Raw genomic sequence first — 20179 nt, forward strand, 5'->3', positions numbered from 1 at the left:
AGAGAGAGAGAGAGAGAAAGTGAGTGAGAGCACAAGCATATAGGGCCTCTTGCTGCTGCAAACTACTTATGCATATACCACTTTGTGCATCTGGCTTTACCTGATTTGATTCAGGTGCCCCTTATAAACTTAGGTGTTCTGAATGCTAGGTTCCCAGCTGATAGAGATTTGAGAATTACTGTCTCCTTGAGGCAGTGTCTTATTGAGGGTGGGCTTATGGTATTGTAACCAGTGTCCCCTAGCCAGTGTTTGGCACACTCTCCTGTTGCTATTGTCCACTGATGTTGGCTAGAGGGTGATATCCACCCTCTGCTCATGCTATTGTTTCCCCCTACCACCACAGAGCTTCTCCTTGAGTCTGTAAGCCAAAATAAACCCTTTTTTCCCAAAAGCTGCTCTTAGGTGATTTCTGCCAGCAATGTGAACCTGACTACAACAGTAATGTTGGTACCAAGAGTGGCATTGCTCCTAGACACCTGACTATGTGGTTTTGGCCTTTTGGAGCTGATTTTCAAAAGGAATGTGGAAGGAGTTGAAACCTTGGCCTAAGAGATTCCTTGCAGTGCTGTAAGTACAGCTTGATGGACTATTCTGGTCAGAGTTGAAAGACCCGAATGCAGTAAGAACTATGGACTGTGAGGTTTGGCTTACAAGGGTGAGAAAGAGCTTTGCTTGGACTGGGCTAGCAGTTTGTGTGAGGCTTGCTGTTATGCCCTTGTCCTGAGAAGTTGTGCAGGGTTGCTTTGCGTAGAAATGAACTGGTGTGAGCAGAGGAATATGGCAAATAAAAAAGTGAAATCAGGCTGGAGAAGATGGCTTAGCGGTTAAGGCATTTGCCTGCAAAGTCAAAGGACCCCAGTTTGATTCCCCAGGTCCCACTTAAGCCAGATGCACAGTGGGTGCATGCATCTGGAGTTCATTTGCAGTGTCTGGAGGCCCTGGTGTGCCCTCTCTCTCTCTAAATAAGTAAATAAAATATATATATATATTTTTTATTTAATAAAATATATTTTTAAAAAGGTGAGATCTTTGGGCCTAGACTGCTGTCTTATTCACTGGCAAATTGTTTGAGAGATTACAACCATTGAGATTGGGCCAGTTGGCCTGCACTGGGGAAACAGAAAGGATGTAGACTCTTGAAGGGGCCTGAGTGCTCAAGGAGTGTCTTGTTCTTCAAAGTTTGTTTTATTCCCCCACTGGATTAACAAATTGGCACCCTACCTGGTATTGTGGAGTATAAGAAATGCAGGAAAGATAGCATGCACAAAGTCCTGGGTTCAATCCCCAGCACAGGGAGTGGTGGCTCACTATAATATCAGCACAGAGATGGAGGCAGGAGGTTCAGAAGTTTGAGGTCATCCTCAGTTATACAGTAAGTCAGAGGTGACCCTAGGCTACAGGAAACCCTGTCTCAGAAAACAAGAGAAGGCTTTTCAGATGGCAGTGACCTTGGGATGACTCAGAAGGCACCATGGTGCTGAGAAGACATGACAGAGGGGTGCTCAGCATGGAAATAGCTCTATCATATCTTCCAAGGCGCAGGGTCCATTGTGGAAGAGCCAAAGGAAGGGTAGGGCTCTTTACAACGTGCTTCTCCAGACACAAAATGGCCAGGCTATCCATGACCTCACAGTGCCTGACACTACCTACATAAAACCATCATAATAGGAAGTAAAAGATGATGACATCAAAATAAAAGAAAGACTGATTGAGAGGGGGAGAGGATATGATGGAGAGTAGAGTTTCAAAGGGGAAAGTGGGGGAGGGAAGGAATTACCATGGGATATTGTTTATAATTATGGAAGTTGTCAATAAAAAATATTAAAAAAAAAAGAAATGCAGGAAAGAGAGGGTCATTGAGTTTTGCAACATGGTCTTGTGTTTTGGAAATGGCCATGGGCAATGTTAAGCAGGTTTGCTGGATGCCTGTATGGAAACCCAATGGAGCCATGAGGATGAACCGTGGGTTGCAGTGTAGACCCAGTGGAGATAATAGGACCATGAGATGGCTGCTAGGGAGAGCTGCCGGCCCTGGTGAAGTTTTCCAGGACTGAGTAGCCTAACTGGAGTGGTGGAATTAGAACTCCAGAGACTTGTTGCTGGTTAAAATTATTGGACTTGGAGACTTGTCACTGACTAGAGTTGTTGGACTTGGAGCTACAGAGTTTGATGTTTGCCCTATCTAAATCTTGTATTGGCTGAATGCTTCTTTGCTATGTCTAATGCCATCTTTTGCAGTGTGAATGTTTATTCTGTGCCATTATGGGGTTTTGTGGGATTTTTTGGTATTATGGCTTAGTTAAAAGATCTTGGATTATGGGCATGTTTGAACATCATTAGGATTGATAAGAACTATGGGGACTTTTATTTATTTTATTTTGATTATGAAAATTTATTTCTGTGTTTCTATCATAAAAATTTACAATCTTGGCCTTTCTTTCTTGCCTTTGTACAGGGCCAAAAGAGACACACTGGAGACTTTAACCACTTTGAAGCAGACTCCAGGAATATCACCAACAGCATGACCTTTGCGACCAAACCCAGCCACCAGAACTTCATCATTTTCCTCAATGAAGTCCAAGCTGCCATCATTGGCACAAATGCTGCCATCTTCTTGCTGTTCTTAATGAGCTGGGCACAGACACACTTCCGGATAGCAGAACTGGGCTTCATAGCTTCGACATCCACTCGCTCCAGCACAATCCCCTTGGCGTGGGAAGCGCCTCCGAAAGGGTTGGCCACAGGGTGGTGCCCAGTGGGCCTTCTTGTACTGCCTGTCAAGCCACTTCTGATTGTGGTGGTGCCTGTGGAGCTTCCTGGAAGTACTCAGGTGGAGACACTTGCCCATCCTGCCAGTGCTATGAGCTGCAGCCACTATGGGGACTTTTAACGTTAGACTAAATGCACTGTATTTTATATCATGTATGGGTATCATTTATGGGGGCCAGGGGCAGAATGTGGTGGTTTGATTTAGTTGTCCCCCATAAACTTAGGTGTTTTGAATGCTAGGTTCCCAGCTGATGGAGATTTGGGAATTAAACACCTCCTGGAGGCAGTGTATTGTTGGGGGCAGGCTTATGGGTATTATAGCCAGTTTTCCCTTGCCAGTGTTTGGCATACTCTTCTGTTGCTGTCGTCTACCTTATGTTGGCCAGGAGGTAATGTCCATCCTCTGCTCATGCCATCATTTCCCCCTGCCATTGTGGACCTTCCCCTTGAGTCTGTAAGCCAAAATAATCCCCCCCCCCCAAAAGCTTCTATTGGTTAGGGATTTCTGCCAGCAATGTGAACCTGACTGCAATAGAACCCAGCTATTAGGCTTTGCAAGCAAGCACCTCAACCACTGATCAATCTTTCCAGCTCGATGTTGGTCCTCTTATTCTTATTAATAAGCAAAAAATACTGTGTAGATTTACAGGCTGGGCTTGAATTCTGGCTCCAACAGTTTTTATGTGACCTTGGGAAAGCCACTTAGTTTCTCTGGCCTTTGACTTTCTCTAGGCCTAGCCTTACTTCATGACTGTCTTCAGAAAGGCCCTGCATGTGGAGTAGTACTCTACCAATAACCATCTTGACATTCTCTATACAGTTTGAACATAGAACTTTACAGTTTCATTTTGCCCTGAGTTCCACAAATCATGTTGTGTGTCTTGGATTTTGTTGTTGTTGTTTGTTTTTGTTTTGGGGTAGGCCTCACTCTAGCCCAGGCTAGCCTGGAATTCACTATGTAGTCTCAGGGTGGTCATGAACTCAGGCCATCCTCCTACCTCCATCTGATTAGTACTGGGATTAAAGGCGTGCATCACCACTCCTGGCTGAGTGAATTATTAGGTACAGATAATGGGTGGGCATTAGGACAGAAAGAGATGCTTAGGAAAAGGACAGTACACACCCAGGACATACTCAGGCATGGTGGTGCATGTTATGCTGAGTTCTTGGTGCCCCAGAGACCACCAAGGAGAACCAAACATGCATGCAAAGGCTTCGGGCTTAAACTCGGACTCTTGACCTCACCAGCACAGTGGATCCGTGCAAGAGCCCCAAGTAGCAGGAGGGCAGGGTTTTTATAGGGATTTGAACAAAGAAGTAGGGGTCGGGTACATGATTGGTTGGTTTAAACAGTAACTGTACTTGCATTCTTTTGATTGGCTGGTACAGAGAGGCAGAAGGGACAAGTCTTGGACATGCCTTGACATGTCTAGGGGCTGACCCTGGTTCTTTGCCTAAGTGAGAATTTGAAATTTAGGCCTAGCCAGGGCAGCGCCTTACTGAAGCCTGTCATGGTGCCAGTCTGGTTTCCTGTCTTTCAGTGCATCATACCTTTAAGTTTTGTTCAATTGTTCTTAGGTTTTTTTTTTTTTTTTTTTTTAATAATGGCTATGTCTATGATTCTGTGACTTTTAAAGTTGCAGTGCTCTAATTTATAATGTTAAAAAATTGAGGCTGGAACTGGGTGTGGTGGTGCATGCCTTTAATCCCAGCACTTGGGAAGCAGAGGTAGGAGGATTGCTGTGAGTTTGAGGCCACCCTGAGAATACCAGAACTGCAGAGGCTGAGGTAGGAGGATCACAAACTGGGCTAGGGTGAAACAAACCCTGCCTCAGAAACCCCTCCTGAAAAATTAAAGTTATATAATTAAGACAGACAATTTCTTGGGCTCAGGATTTTATTTAACACAAGGCGAGTGGTGGAGTGTGAAGCAAGGGGACGGGGAACTCTAATGGAAGGCTTGACCTCCTACTGAGCTCTTGGGGAATTGAGACTAAAATTCCTATCTAGAGTTAAGAGGTGGTAACTGGAAGGAAGTTGCTGTTTTTCCTCTCAGCTCAGGTGCAGAAAGGCTGTCAGTTACCATACTACAAGGTAGGGAGTCTAAGTTTAAGACCTAGTCTGGACACACTGGAGAGGAGGGGAGACAACCCTCTTTGAAATCTCAATTACCATAAAAAGAGGAAGATGCAGAATCTCTGGTCAAGTTATAGTAGGGCTAGAGGTGGGCGGTGGGGAGCAGGAAGTGGATAGAATGTTCTGGGACTCTAACAGTTACATTTAAAAATTCATAAAATGCAGCTGGTTGGATGCCTTGAATTCCAGCCCTTGGGAGGCAGAGGCAGGAGGATTGCTTGCTGTGAGTTCAAGGCTAGCCTGAGACTACAAAGTGAATTCCAGGTCCGCCTGAGTTAGAGTGAGACCCTACTTCAAAAAACAAAACAAAACAAGAAATATTGGAGCCAGGAGTGGTGGCTCATGCCTTTAATCCCAGCACTTGGGAGGCAGAGGTAGGAGGATCACTGTGAGTTCAAGGCCTCCCTGAGACTACATAGTGAATTCAAGGTCAGCCTGAGCTACAGTGAGACCCTACCTTGAAAACCAAAAAACAAAACAAACAAAAAGAAAGTGAGATAACCCACGCCCAGAAAGCCAAACATCACATGTTCTCTCTCATATGTGGATCCAAGCTACAAATGATTGGACTTCTATGTGAGTTGGAATAAAACTCAGTAGCAGAGGCTAGCAAGCTACAAAGGGGATATAAAGGAATATAAAGGGGAATGGGGGACTAAATAGAATGGTATTGTATATATGTAAGCAAAGAACAGATTAATGGGGTGAAAAGGCCTAAATGAGGTCATGGGAAGAGATTAAGTAAAGGACAGGTGGGGAGAGGGTTAATCAAAATTGAACAAGGTATGAATAAGTCATAAGGAAACCTCCTTTTTTGGACAGTGGAGCACCCAGAAGCCATATTGGTGCTAGAAATTTTTCAGTGCCAGGGATGGGATAACTTCCATTGAGTTGTTGGCCAGTTGTTAGCCCAAAACATTACAGGCCATTGTTAAGGCTCTTGGTTTCCCACTAGGAATAGATGGTGTTAGGTTGGGACAGCCTCCAAAAATGGAGTCATCAAGGTCAGCAGAATGGTGACAAAGGCATAAGGAAGTGGGTTATCCACATTCCTCAAGAAACCACCTAGTCATTAACCCCTCCTTGCCTAACAATGCCCCAGGTCATGGTTTCCGGCCCCTTTATCTCATAAGTTACATGGTCACTCTTCTGGTGTCATACCCTAGCTATTTTAAATGGTTAATGTAAGGATCTCCCTGAAGGAATTTTTCTATTCAACTTAACAAACGAGATTCCTCACCTTCCACCAACTGAAAAAGTCCAATAAAGCTCTCGACCTGAAAACTCAGGTTGGCTGTGCTCCTTTCTTGAGAGCTAGCCCTTGTAGCTTGTGCTTTTCCCAAATAAAAGCTTTCATCTTTGCCTCAGAATGGTTTGCATGGTCTTGGTCACTCCCAAACATTATAGATGGTAAGACCCTATTGCTGAAGACTCCACATACCTGGGCTGCAACATCACTGAGAAATCCTGCTGGAGCTGAGCTGAAAACCTCCTCCATGTAGACCAGTTGATAGATGGAAAAAGCTATGCTGCATGCAGTTCAATGGAAGAGAGAGAAATCACCAGTGGAGATACTCAGCAGTGGACACTGCAAGCCTTAAATTTGGCCAGCCAGGCCAAATAAGCCAACAGGTGTAATAGTGGCATGTCTGTTTTTGGGAAACCAACTGTTCTCTAATTGGACTGGAGGCCTGCTCCATGGGAGGGAATACATCCCTGATACTGAAAACCTACAACAGGGGTAGTCATGAGCCCTAGGGGTATAATGTCTGCTGGTATCTGCCTAAATGTATATACTTTGCTCAACAAACTGCCCAGTAAGCACTTCTATTAATGTTTATACCCATATATTAATGCTACTGTCACTTTTGGTTAGAGAAGCATCTCTTTTCAGATGGCGGTGACCTTGGGATGACTCAGAAAGCACCATGGTGCTAAGAAGATGTGACAGAGGAGTGCTCAGCATGGAAATATCTCTATCACACCTTCCAAGGCTCAGGGGCCATTGCAGAAGAGGTAGCAAAAAGAATGTAAGAGCCAAGGGAAGGATAGGACTCCTTACAATGTGCTCCTCCAGACATAAAATGGCCTGAATATCCATGACCTCACAGTGCCTGACACTATGTACTCAAGACCTTCATAATAGGAGGAAAAGATGATAACATCAAAATAAGAGAGACTGGCCGGGCGTGGTGGTGCATGCCTTTAATCCCAGCACTCGGGAGGCAGAGGTAGGACGATCGCCATGAGTTCAAGGCCACCCTGAGACTACAGAGTTAATTCCAGGTCAGCCTGGACCAGAGTGAAACCCTACCTCGAAAAAAAAAAAAAAAAAAAAAAAAAAAAAAAGAGAGAGACTGACTGAGAGGGAGAAGGGGTATGATGGAGAGTGGAGTTGCAAAAAGGAAATTGGAGGGGAGGGAGGGAATTACCATGGATTATTGTCTATAATTATGGAAGTTGTCAATAAAAAATGAATTTAATAAAAAAGAAAGAAAAAACTAATTTAAAAAGTATGAACTGATTTACTTATATTTCTTGGTTTAAAATATTTTATTTTTATTTATTTGAGAGAGAGAAAGAGGCAGAAAGAAAGAGAGAGAGAGAGAAAGAGAGAGAGAGAATGGGCATGTCAGGGCTTCCAGCTGCTGTAAACAAACTCCAGATGCATGCACCACTTTGTGCACCTGGCTTATGTGGGTCCTGGGGAATTGAACCAAAGTCTTTTGGCTTTGCAGGCAAGCACCTTAATCGCTAAGCCATCTTTTGAGCCCTACTTATTTTCCTTATCTTTCAAAAAGTTTTTAAAATTTTATTTATTGGCAAGCAGAAAGAGAGAGAGAGAGAGAGAGAGAAGAGAGAAGAGAGAGACAGAGAAAATGGGCATGCCAGGGCCTCTAGCCACTACAAACAAACTCCAGACACATGTGCCCCTTGTGCATCTGGATTATGTGGGTCCTGGGGAATTGAACCTGGGTCCTTTGGCTTCATAGGCAAATGCCTTAACGACTAAGCCATCTCTCCAGCCCTTAGTTTTCTTATCTTGAGATAACAAAAGAATTTCTTTTTATAAATGAAATTGTAAAGTGGCTTCATGAGGTGTGATGTTTAGATTTAGGAGTGAGGGCTGGAGAGATGGTGCGGCACTTAAGGCACTTGCTTAACAATCCAGGTTTGGTTACCCAGTACCCATGAAAAGCCAGATCCATAAAGTAACACATGCATCTGGAGTTTGTTTGCAGTGGCTGGAGTCCCCCCGCCCCCCATCACTTGTAAATAAATAAATTTAAAAAAAAGATTAGGAATAAGAAAAGAGTACAGTTAAATTCAAAGCCACAAAATTCTGACCCTAGGTAAGTATATTAAGCTATTAAAGTTTTATTTATTTTTATGTGTATTTGTGGTGTGTACATATAGCATGTGCATGTGTGTATGCTAGCTGTTCATAAGGAGGCCAGAGGAAGATGCTGGGTATCCTCCTGCATCAATCTTCCACTCTATTTCCCTGAGACAGAGTCTCTCTCTAAACCTGGAGCTCCCCTTATAAAGGTTAGCCTGGTTGACCAGGTAGCCCTAGTAATCATCCTGTCTCCCCAGCACTGTGGTTGCAGGTATATATTTTTTGTGTGGGTGATAGAAATCAAAATGATACAGGCACATGGGGTGTCTGACAGCGATGAAAATTTTCTCAGCTCTTAGGTGGGTGATAACTCAGGAGTTAGGGTACCAGAAGCATTTGGCCATGCAAAACTTCCACTGAGTCAGTGGCCTCTGGGTTCTCGTCTTATGAATTTCAGTGAATGAGATTCACAAACCATAGAGGGTGAAGTTTAGAAAGATTTTATTTTAAACTGGGTGTGATGACACATACTTTTAATACCAGTACTTGGGAGGCAGAGGTAGGAGGATCGCTGAGAGTTCATAGTCAGCCTGGGACTACAGAGCGAGTTCCAGATCAATCTGGGCTAGAGTGAAACCCTACTTCACAAAAAAAGAAAAAAAAAAAAAAAGCTAGGAAATGGAATCAGCCTAGATGTCCTTCAACTGATGAATGGATAATGAAGACGTGACACATTTACACAATGGAGTTGTACTCAGAGGTAAGGAAAAATGAAGTTATGAAATTTGCAGGAAAATTATGGGATCTGGAAAGGATTATACTAAGTGAGGTAACCCAGGCCCAGAAAGCCAAATGTCACATGTTCTCTCTCATATGTGGATCCTAGCTACAAATGATTAGACTTCTGTGTGAGTAGGAATAAAACTCAGCAGCAGAGGCCAGTAAGCTAGAAAGGAGATATAAAGGGAATAGAAAGGGAGAGGGGGAGACTTGATAGGATGATATTGTATATATGTAAGTAGAATAACAGATTAATGGTGGTGAAATGGCCTTAGTGAGGTCAGGGGAAGAGATTGAGTAAAGAAAAGGCAGAGAGAGGGTTAATCAAAATATAAGAGGATATAAATAACTCATATGGAAATCTACTTTTTTGGACAATGGAACACTCAGGAGCCATAGATCATTACTAGAAAGTTTTCAGTGCCATGGATGGGGTATCTTCTAAAACATTATAGGCCATTGCCGAGGCCCTTGGTTCCCCACCAGGAATAGATGGTAAGACCCTATTGCTAAAGATTTACATATTTGGGCTGCAATGCCACTGAGAAATCCTGCTGGAGCTGAGCTGAAAACCTCTTCCATGCAGACCAGCTGACAGAAAGCTGGAAAAAGCCACAGTGCATGAAGTTCACTGGGAGAGAGAGAAATCACCAGTGAAGATACTCAACAGTAGACACTGCATACCTTAAGTTTGGCTAGCTAGGCAAAATAAGCCAATGGGTACAATAGTGGCATGTCTGTTATGGGGGAAACCAACTGCTCTCTAATTGGACTGGAGGTCTGCTCCATGGGAGGGAATACATTCCTGATACTGAAAACCTACAGCAGGGTTAGTCTTGAGCCCTAGGGGTGTAACATATGCTGGTATCTGGCTAAATGCATATACTATGCCCACCAAACTGCCCAGTAAGTACTTCTATTAATGTTATACCCATATTATAATGCTATTCTCACTTTTGGCTCAAGAAGCTTTTCTTTTCAGATGGCAGTGACCTTGGGATGACTCAGAAGGCACCATGGTGCTGAGAAGATGTGACAGAGGAGTGCTCAGCACAGAAATATCTCTATCATATCTTCCTAGGCTCAGGGTCCATTATAGAAGAGGTGGCAGAAAGAATGTAAGAGCCAAGGGAAGGATAGGACTCCTTACAACGTGCTCCTCCAGACACCAAATGCCTTGGATATCCATGACCTCCACAGAGCCTGACCCTATCTGCACAAGACCATCATAATAGGAAGAAAAGATCATGATATCGAAATAAGAGAGACTGTTGAGGGTGGGGGAGAGGAGAATATGATGATGGAGAGCGGAGTTCCAAAGGGGAAAGTGGGGCCAGGAAGGGAATTACCATGGTATATTGTTTGTTATTATGGAATTTATCAATAACAATTTTAAAAAGTGAAAGAAAAAAACTTTTAAAAATGGGGCTGGCCAGGCGTGGTGCACATGCCTTTAATCCCAGCACTTGGGAGGCAGAGGCGGGAGGATTGCCATTAGTTGGAGGCTATCCTAAGACTATGTAATGATTTTCTGATCAGCCTGGGCTAGAATGAAACCCTACCTCAAAAAGCCATAAGAAGGTCTGGAGAGATGGCTCAGCAGTTAAGCGCTTGCTGTGAAGACTAAGGACCCCGGTTCAAGGCTCGATTCCCCAGGACCCACATTAGCCAAATGCACAAGGGGATGCACGCTTCTGGAGTTCATTTGCAGTGGCTGAAAGCCCTGGCGCATCCATTCTCTCTCTTTGCCTGTTTCTTTCTCTGTCTGTCACTCTCAAATAAATAAGAATAAACAAATAAAAAAAAGGGCGGGGGAGGTGTTGGAGAAATGGCTTAGTGGTTAAGGTGTTTTCCTGTGAAGCCTAAGGACCCAGGTTCAATTCCTCAGAACCCATATAAGCCAGATGCACATGGCACACGTGTCTGGAGTTTGATTGCAGTGGCTGAAGACCCTGACCCACCCATTCCCTCTCTCTTTCTCTCTCTCATAAATAAATAAATAAAAACAAAAAAATGAAAAAAAAAAGTTTTATTATAGAGCTTAAGGGAAGGGAGATAGGTAGAGCTGCTGCCCAGGAGGGGGGTTTCAGAAATAGGAAGGCCCACCTGGAGACCCTGGTTGGGGTCTTTCATAGGAATTTACTGCATGTAGGCTGAGCTAATCAGTCTAGTAGTTCTAGTTCTCATATCAGGTGTCCAGGAAAGGGAATAAACTCATTTACATTCCTAAGAAATGGAATTATCCTTTTTGAAGAGGATTATCTTCCAGGAAATAAAGGAAAACCTGCTTCTTAGGTTTCTGGCCTCTAGCAAGGACTCCTTTAGGGAAGAAAGCTAAGGAAGTCCCTGATCCCCTACAGGCTCAAGGGCATTCCTTGCTTTCGCTTTCAGGGGCACCACCAACCTTAAAGTGCCTCAAAAGTCAGATCCTCTGGCTGGCACAGCATACATTCTTACTAGCTAAGCCTCCCAAGCCCAGCCTGTTGTTATGAGCAGCCCTGTTTGGGTCTTTAGGAAGACACATTCCTCTCTCTAAACCATTTTGGGTTTCTCAGTTGGGTTGAAGTTTCTTGACTCTCAGCCAGAAACTCGAAGTAGATCCCAGGGTGAGGGACAGCTTTCCCCTCCCATATCTCCTTAACTTTCTTTCTCTCCTGCCTCAAGGGGTTTAGGAAGAGAGAAATAAAATGTTCATTGGATATGGAGTTTCAGCTTTGTAAAATGAAAATTGTCTAGCGATCTACTGCACCACAATGTATATATACTAGTCACTACTGAAGCATGAACTTTAGATGGTTAAGATAACAAATTATGCCATGTATTAAAATGATGTTTACAGCTGGGTGTGGTGGTGCATAATCTCATCACTTGGGAAGATGAAATATGAGGATCACAGTGTTTGTGGCTTGCTTGGGGGTATAGAATGAGTCCAGGTCAGCCTGGGCCAGAGTTTGAGCCTGTCTTGAAAAAGAAAAGTGAAAGAGAAAGAAAAAAAGAAAAGAAAATCATGTTTATAAAAGAAACACACACATACACATGAGCAAACAAACAAACAAAACAAAAACCATGACAGCTCACCTCCCCTAAACTGCAAGGATTGTTAAGTAGTATAATAACTTCCTGGGCTGAGGGCAAGCACCCTATAAATGCTGCTTCAGAAATTTAAGAGGCAAATGCAAGATGCTTCTTTGAAGATTTTTAAATAATATTTATTTGACAGAGAAAGAGGGAGAGAGAGAGAGAGAATGGACGCTTGCATCCCCTTGAACATCTGGCTAATGTGGGTCTTGGGGAATCGGACCTGGGTCCTTTGGCTTTGCAGGCAAACGCCTTAGCCACTAAACCCTGAAGATTTTTTTTTGGGGGGGGAGGTTCTTTTTATTTTTTTAAATTTTTATTAGCATTTTCCATGATTATAAAAAATATCCCATGTTAATTCTCTCCCTCGCCCCCCCCCACTTTCTCCTTTGAAATTCCATTCTCCATTATATTACCTCCCCATCACAATCATGGTACTTACATATATACAATATCAACCTATTAAGTACCCTCCTCCCTTCCTTTCAAGATTTTTTTTTAATATAGTAAAAAATTTAAAGATTTTTAAAAAGACTTTAATATTTTATTTTTGTTTATTTGAGAGAGTGACAGAGGGAGGGGGGAGGGAGGGAGAATGGGCACGTCAGAGCCTTTTGCCACTGCAAACAAACTTAAGATGCATGCGCCACCTTGTGCATCTGGCTTATGTGGGTCCTGAGGAATTGAACCTGGGTCCTTTGGCTTTGTAGGCAAGCGCCTTAACAGCTAAGCCATATCTCCAGCCATGTTTTTAAAATTTTTATTTATTTATTTGAGAGAGAGAGAGACAGAGAAAGATATATAGAGAGGCTGGCTGTGCCAGGACCTCCCGTCGCCACATAGGAACTCCAGATGTATGTACCACTTTGTGCATCTGGCTTACTTGGGTTCTGGGGTATCAAACCTGGGTCCTTTTGCTTTACCTGCAAAGGTCTTTACCTCTAAGCCATCTCTTCAGCCCTTTGAAGTGTTTAAAAGTGGGTAAACATCACAATAGTAAGGCATCTATGGCTTGCTATTTGCCACGTGCATTTTCTCCCCACACCTTATTATGCCAAACATTTTTTTCTCTAATTTACTCCTTAAATTCTTCCATCCTTTAAACAAAGCCAGGGCAGCACACACCACTAATCTCAACACTCTGGAGGGAGAGATAGGAGGGTAGGAGGAGTGCCATGAGTTTGAGATCAGCCTGAGATTACAGAGTGAGGTTCAGGTCAGTCTGGCCTAGAGTGAGATTCTAACTCAAAAAACAACAAAATCTCAACAACCATGTAAGTTGGTTCCTGTTATTATCCCCATTTTATAAATGAGGCAGTGAGATTCAGTGAGGTGAGGTCACATAGCAGGCATAATTTAAGATGGGATGTGGCTGGCTAGGAAGGACATTGTATTAACCACTGACTCCATTTTACTGCTTCCCATAGAAGGCATGCACCTGAGGCATCCCATGGAGAGACCCTGGGAAGAGACACCCCATTCCTAGAACCAGAGAACCAGCAGCAATGCTGGCTGGTTGTCAAAGGAGAGCCTTCTGTGTGCTGATCTCAGGTCTTCTGTGTTTACCCTGTCTCTGCTTCTAGATTAACTTCCCAGAGGACACAGACCTTGCCTGTCCCATCTGTCTGACCCAAGGCACCTGGCAAGAGTTGTGTAATTGTTTGTGGGGCCCTGAAATGACTCTTGATGAGTGGTTCTGCTTGGCTTCTCCAGCTGTGAGGAGTTTGGGAAATTATAGCAGAGCAGTGGCCTTGAGTCTCCCTTCATGCTTCCGGCTTTCCTCAGGGACATGCAGGTGGAAAAGCTCTGCTAACCTGGACCCTGGCCTATGCTTTGGGCCTCACTTGGTGCTCTCTATGACATATATGCACCATCCCTGCTCTCTAGATTCTCCATCAGGGCTGCTCATCCCATGGACCTGCTATGCTGTATGTGTTTGTTTTAAAAAAATATTTATTTATGAGAGAGAGAGAATGAGAATGGGTGCACAAGGGCCTCTAGCCACTGCAAATGAACTCCAGACACATGTGCCACCATGGACATTTGGCTTTTGTGGGTGCTGGAGATTTGAACCTGGGTCTTTAGGCTTTGCAGGCAAGCATCTTAACTGCTAAGCCATCTCTCCAGCCCTGCTTGTTGCTTGTTTTTGTTTCTCCAAGGTAGCATCTCACTTTAGCTCAGGCTGACCTAGAATTCACTATGTAGTCTCAGGCTGGCCTCAAATTCATGGTGATCCTCCTACCTCTGCTTTCCCGGTGCTGGGAATAAAGGTGTGCGCCACCATGCCTGGCTTCACTGTATGCTAATGCTCCTCGTGAACTGCCTTCCCCATTTGTAGGTTGCACAACCCAAATCCAGCCAACAGTAGCGTGAAAATATTTGGACAAATATTGGTTGTATGTGGAATCTGTACAGACTTTTCTTCTTGTCATTATTTCCTAGACAATATAGTATAACAAATGTTGACATAGGATTCATGTTGTATAAGATATTATGTCATTTGGAGTTGATGTTAAGACTAGAAGGGAGGGCTGGAGTGATGGCTTAGCAGTTAAGGTGCTTTCCTGTGAAGCCTAAGGACCCAGGTTCAGTTCCCCAGTACCCACATAAGCCAGCTGCACAAGGTGGCACATATGTCTGGAGTTCATTTGCAGTGGCTAGAGGCCCTTTTGTGCCCATTCTCTCCTGTCTTCCTCTTTGTCTCTCTGAAATAAATAAATAAATAGGGTAGGAGGGAGCTAGGGTCGTAGCTTAGTAGTAGAGTGCTTGCCTGGCATGAAATTCAAGCCCCCAAACCAAGAAGTTAAAATGAAATAGGATATAAACAAATAGGTCAGCTGGGTGTGGTGGTGCATGCCTTTAATCCCAGCACTTAGGAGGCAGAGGCAGGAGGATCACCATGAGTTTGAGGCTACCCTGAGACTACATAGATCCATAAATCCAGGCTGACCTGGAATTCACTCTGTAGTCCCAGGTTGGCTTCAAACTCATGGAGATTGTCCTGCCTCAGCCTCCCAAATGCTGGGACTAAACATGTGTGCCGCCAAGGCCTACTGAGGTTTAGGTTTAAATAAAGGGCAAAAGCTATGCAATAACTAAGCACTCCTAGTCAAAGTGTGGTTCCTGACCATCAACGAGCCATCAGTTTTGGCTTTCATCTGTCCTATGATGTGATGTGACAAGTTGTCAGACTGTGTGAAATCTCTCTCTCTCTCTCTCTCTCTCTCTCTTTGAGGTAGGGTCTTACTCTGGTCCAGACTGACCTGGAATTAACTTTGTAGTCTCAGGGTGGCCTGAAACTCACGGCGATCCTCCTACCTCTGCCTCTCCAGTGCTGGGATTAAAGGCATGCGCCACCACGCCCGGCTTCTGTGTGAAATCACTTATTGGGAGGCAAGTTCTTCCTCTGGCTGGCACCAGGCTTCAGCGTTTCTCCACTCCAGCATGAGATTCCTGGGGAAATTCTAATTCCTCAGGACCCTTGTTTCAAGAATCTGATAGCCAAAGGGAAGGGCACAAATATCTCATTTTGAATATCTTCAGTCTTGACAGAATGGTTACAGTGTCATGGGTTCCTAAGACATTTGGGTTACATGTGAGCTTTAATGACCATTGGGAGCCTCCTAGATGCTTCTGGAGCTTGCAAGACCCAGGACAGCATCAAGTTGCCAGGTGTGATTAAATAATAAGAAGGCAGTGTGGAAAGATGGTTTAGCAGTTAAGGTGCTGGCTTGTGAAGCCCCAGATCCCACGTAAGCCAGACACATAAGGTGATGCATGTGCAAGGTCGCACAAATGCACAAGGTGGCACACATTTCTGGAGTTTGACTGCAGAGGCCAGAGGACCTGGCGTGACAATTCTCTTTGTCTCTCATTAAAAAAAATAATAAGAAGAAGAAGGCAAAAGATGCACAAGGGGGCGCATGTGTCTGGAGTTCGTTTGCAGAGGCTGGAAGCCCTGGCGCACCCATTCTCTCTCTCTCCCTCTATCTGTCTTTCTCTCTGTGTCTGTTGCTCTCAAATAAATAAATTAAAAAAAAAAAAAAAGAAGGCAAAGGTTAGGTGACACATACACTATGGCTCATAGCATCTTTGGTAGTAGTCACACGACCAGGGTTATGGCTTCAAACAACTGAGGAAGGATGATCCAAAAGACTGCTGTTGCTTCCTGAAGCTACTGGAGCCTGTTCCACCTGTTGTGCAAGTTGATGACATACATCTGTCAGGAGTGGATCAGAAGCAACCCCAACAATCCTAGCCTGTGATTTGGTTCAGGTCCCAGAGGAAATGGAAGGATCAGTCCTCTGTGGTGAGTTGGGAAAAGGTTGCTTAAGAGGAGAAGGGAAGGGAGGCTTATATTTCAGCACTGACTCCACACCCAGACAGGAAACTTTTTCCAGATAAGGGCTGGAGGTTCTGACTGAGCAGGTCTTTGGGGATTGCCCAGGGGATTCCCTGCACAGCCAAGATAAACCCCTACATGCTGGGTGTGGTGGCACACACCTAGAATCTTAGCACTTGGAATACGGAGGTAGGAGGATTGCAAGTTAGCAAAACCCTGTCTTAAGAACCAAAACCAACCAGAAAAGCAAATATAAACCAACCACAGTGCAGGTTGTGTAGGGTTAAATGTTCCCACGCAGGCATCCTTACAGGCGCAGCTCCAATCTCATCTCTGCCACTAAGCAAGGCCAATGAGCAAGCTGCATCAAGTCACTGTGGTTCTTGCTGTCAAATGGAGTGGTAATGATACAGCCCCATTCAATGAGCGTTGGGCAGAGCACCTGCACAGTGTAACAATGCACCATGCAGACATGGGCCACCACTATGCTACTCCTGAACTTCAGGACACTCTTGAAAGATACATGTTCTTCAGATTTACAAGTGTGATCTGAGGTGAGGTGACATTCAAGATTACACAGAGGGCTGGTAAGATGGCTTAGTGGTTAAGATCCTCATCTGCAAAGCCAAAGGACCCAGTTTCAATTCCCCAGGACCCATGTGAGCCAGATGCACAAGGTGGCACATATGTCTGGAGTTTTTTGCAATTGCTGGAGGCCCTGACATGCCATTCTCTGTCTGCCTCTTTCTCTCTCTCTCAAATAAAAAAAAATAATAAAATATTCAAAAAACATTAAAAAACGATTACAGAAAAAGTGTTTTATGTGCCAGTACACACACAAGACCAAACAACACTATCCCTAAATGCTCAAATGATCTGGGATCCAGTGGCCCTGTGTATATCAATTGTTAGGAAACAATACTACTACAATAATAACACTATAAATAATATAAGTAGTTAGAACTTTGTTGCAGGGTTGTCCTGAGGTGAAATGTGGCAGTTAAAGGAAACAACATTCCACTCCCAGCTGCCCAGAGTCTCTCCTCCCACGTTAGCCCCACACAGATAAGAACTATCAACTCTGGGCAAGCAGTGGAAGGAGGTGGAGGATGTAGCTCAACTGGTAGAGCATCTCTCTTGTACAAATCCCTGAGTTCAGTACTCAGCACCACATAAACCAGGTGTCCTGGCACAGGCTTGAGCTCTCAGCACTCAGGAGGTGGAGGCAGGAGGATCAGGAGTTGAAGGTCATCCTTGGCTAAATCAAGTTCAAGGTCGGCTTGGGATACATGAGATTGTCTCAAAATAATAATAATAAAGAAGTGTGTGTGTGTGTGTGTGTGTGTAGGGGGGAAGAAGTAGAGCTGGAGAGAAGGCTTAGCAATTAAGGTGCTTGCCTGTGAAGCCTAAGGACTCAGGTTCAGCTCCCCAGAACCCACGTAAGCCAGATGCACATGGTGTGGTGCATGCGACTGGAGTTTGTTTGCAGAGGTTACAGGCCCTAGTGGGCCCATTTTCTCCCTCTCTCTCTTTTTCACTCTCTCAAATAAGTAAAAATAAAATTAAAAAAAATAAAAAAATAAGAAGTGTACCAGCTTCACACTTAATATAGGTGAGACAAAGTTACCCCCAAAGCTTCTCTTTTCAGACTCAAAACTCACCAAAGTGCTGAGAAGTGACAGTGCAGTGTTCAGCACTGAGACATCTCTATCACTCCTCCAAGGGTTGGGGAAGAGGTGGCGGAAAGAATGTAAGAGCCAAAGGCAGGGGAGGGTGCTTATAGTCCCGTCTTCCAGACTAGAGTAGCCTAAACCTTCCTGACCTCACAGTGCCCGACACTAGCTACACAGGACCTTCATCACAGGGGGAGAAAACAAACAAACACCCAGACATCCACACAGAAGAGAGACTAGGCGGACAGAGGGCTTCAACGGCCAGGGCCGCGTGCAGCAGCGGTAGGCGGCGGGTGGGCTCGCGGCGAGGGCGGGTCCGCGAGCTGGACTCGCAGCTGTTAACACGCAGACGACTCGGACTTGGAGACAGGAGGTGCGGGGCCCTCGGCCAGCTTCCCCACGCACTGCTCAGCCTCACGGAAGAACGGCTTTGTGGTGCTCCAAGGCCGGCCATGTCAGATCTCGGGATGTCCGCTTCGAAGCCTGGCAGGCACTGCCAAGGTTCACCTGGTTGGCACTGACACCTTTACTGGGAAGAACTACGAGGGTATCTGCCTATCAGCTCATAATATGGATGTCCCCAGCCCCGGAAGGAATGGCTTACAGCTGATTGGCACCCGGGATGAGTACCTGTCACTGCTCCAGGACGGTGGGGACGTGCGGGAGGTCCTTGTCTGCCTGCGGGAGACCTCGGCAAGGAGACTGAGCGGAAGTGTGCTGTTGGGAAGAGATCCTGATCGCCGCGCTGTCTGCCACGTCGCAATCAAGGCAATGGCAAAATAGCTCCCAGGGTGGCGGAGGTGCCAGCAGGGATCCGGGCCTGCAGAGGACCCTCCCCCAGCCTGGCTCTGCTCTGGCTGGCCCTTGGCTGGACTCCGTACAATTTATTTGACGTTTTAATTTGGCTTTCTACACCCCCAAAACTGTCGGGGAGCCCTTGTTCTCCAACTAGCTCGCTTGGCGGGGAGAGAGGGAGCCAAGGCCGTGGTGAAGCTGCCTCCTCTTCCCTTGCACTACAGCCCTGGTGGGGGATAGGGGGTGGGTGCTGCTGCTTGTGTGTGTGCGTGTGCGTGTGCGTGTGCGTGTGCGTGTGTGTGTGTGTGTGTGTGTGTGTGTGTGTTTATTTACTTATTTTTTCCATCCGAGGTAGGGTCTCGCTCTAGAACTGGAATTCACTATGGAGTCTCAGGGTGGCCTCGAACTCAGTGCAATCCTCCTACCTCTGCCTCCCAAGTGCTGGGATTAAAGGCGTGCGCCATCAATCCAGGTTTTGTTTTTAAATTTATTATTTGTTTTAATAATTCAATTTGGAATCAGAAAGCTGTGGATTCTGGCAAATGGTCCTTGTCACTTTCCTCCCACGTATGCCTGGTCTGGTCCCTGTTCTCCATAACTTCACTTCAGGCACCACTTGTACGGACTGGGGACCAGATCCTTCCCTGCCTGTATTGTCCCCCTCCGCCCCTGCTGTTCCCCCTGCGCCCTCCTCAGGCACCTGAGAGGGCCTTGCCCCCATGGGCTTCACCTCTTGCTGGCTATCCCTGACTCATTTGATAAATCAAACCTGAATCAAACTACAAGTTTACATGAGTTCAAGGCCACCCCGAGACTACATAGTGAATTACAGGTCAGCCTGGGCTACAGCAAGACCCTACCTCAAAAAAATTAAATAAAATTAAAGTTTAAAAACTAGCCGGGCGTGGTGGTGCACGCCTTTAATTCCAGCACTCGGGAGGCAGAGGTAGGAGGATTGCCGTGAGTTCGAGGCCACCTTGAGACTCCACAGTGAATTCCAGGTCAGCCTGGGCTGGAGTAAGACCCTACCTCGAAAATAAAAAAAAAACAGAAACAAAAAACCCTAAATAATAATGATATTTGGGGTAACGTGAAAAGAATTTTTCCACAAAAATATGTTGAGTTTGCATGTTTTTTATTCTCGGAATTAGTTATTTTTGTAACGATAGGCTTGCAATCTGCGTGTGTGTGAGATGTAAGTGTTGAAAGCCTGGCACTTTAACCCTCTGTGTCTCTTTCCCTGTGTCTAGCGTGTCAGCGGGCAGG

General features: G+C 45.1%; 2 pseudogenes; one reads left to right on the top strand and one right to left on the bottom strand.

Annotated features, from left to right (window-relative positions):
• Positions 1-2419: 2419 nt before the first annotated feature.
• On the bottom strand, positions 2420-2848 carry LOC101614648 (annotated as a pseudogene).
• Positions 2849-16797: 13949 nt separating this feature from the next.
• Positions 16798-18901, top strand: LOC101614935 (annotated as a pseudogene).
• The last annotated feature ends 1278 nt before the right edge of the window (positions 18902-20179 follow it).

Source organism: Jaculus jaculus, chromosome 12, assembly GCF_020740685.1.
Source record: "Jaculus jaculus isolate mJacJac1 chromosome 12, mJacJac1.mat.Y.cur, whole genome shotgun sequence".
Taxonomy (NCBI): domain Eukaryota; kingdom Metazoa; phylum Chordata; class Mammalia; order Rodentia; family Dipodidae; genus Jaculus; species Jaculus jaculus.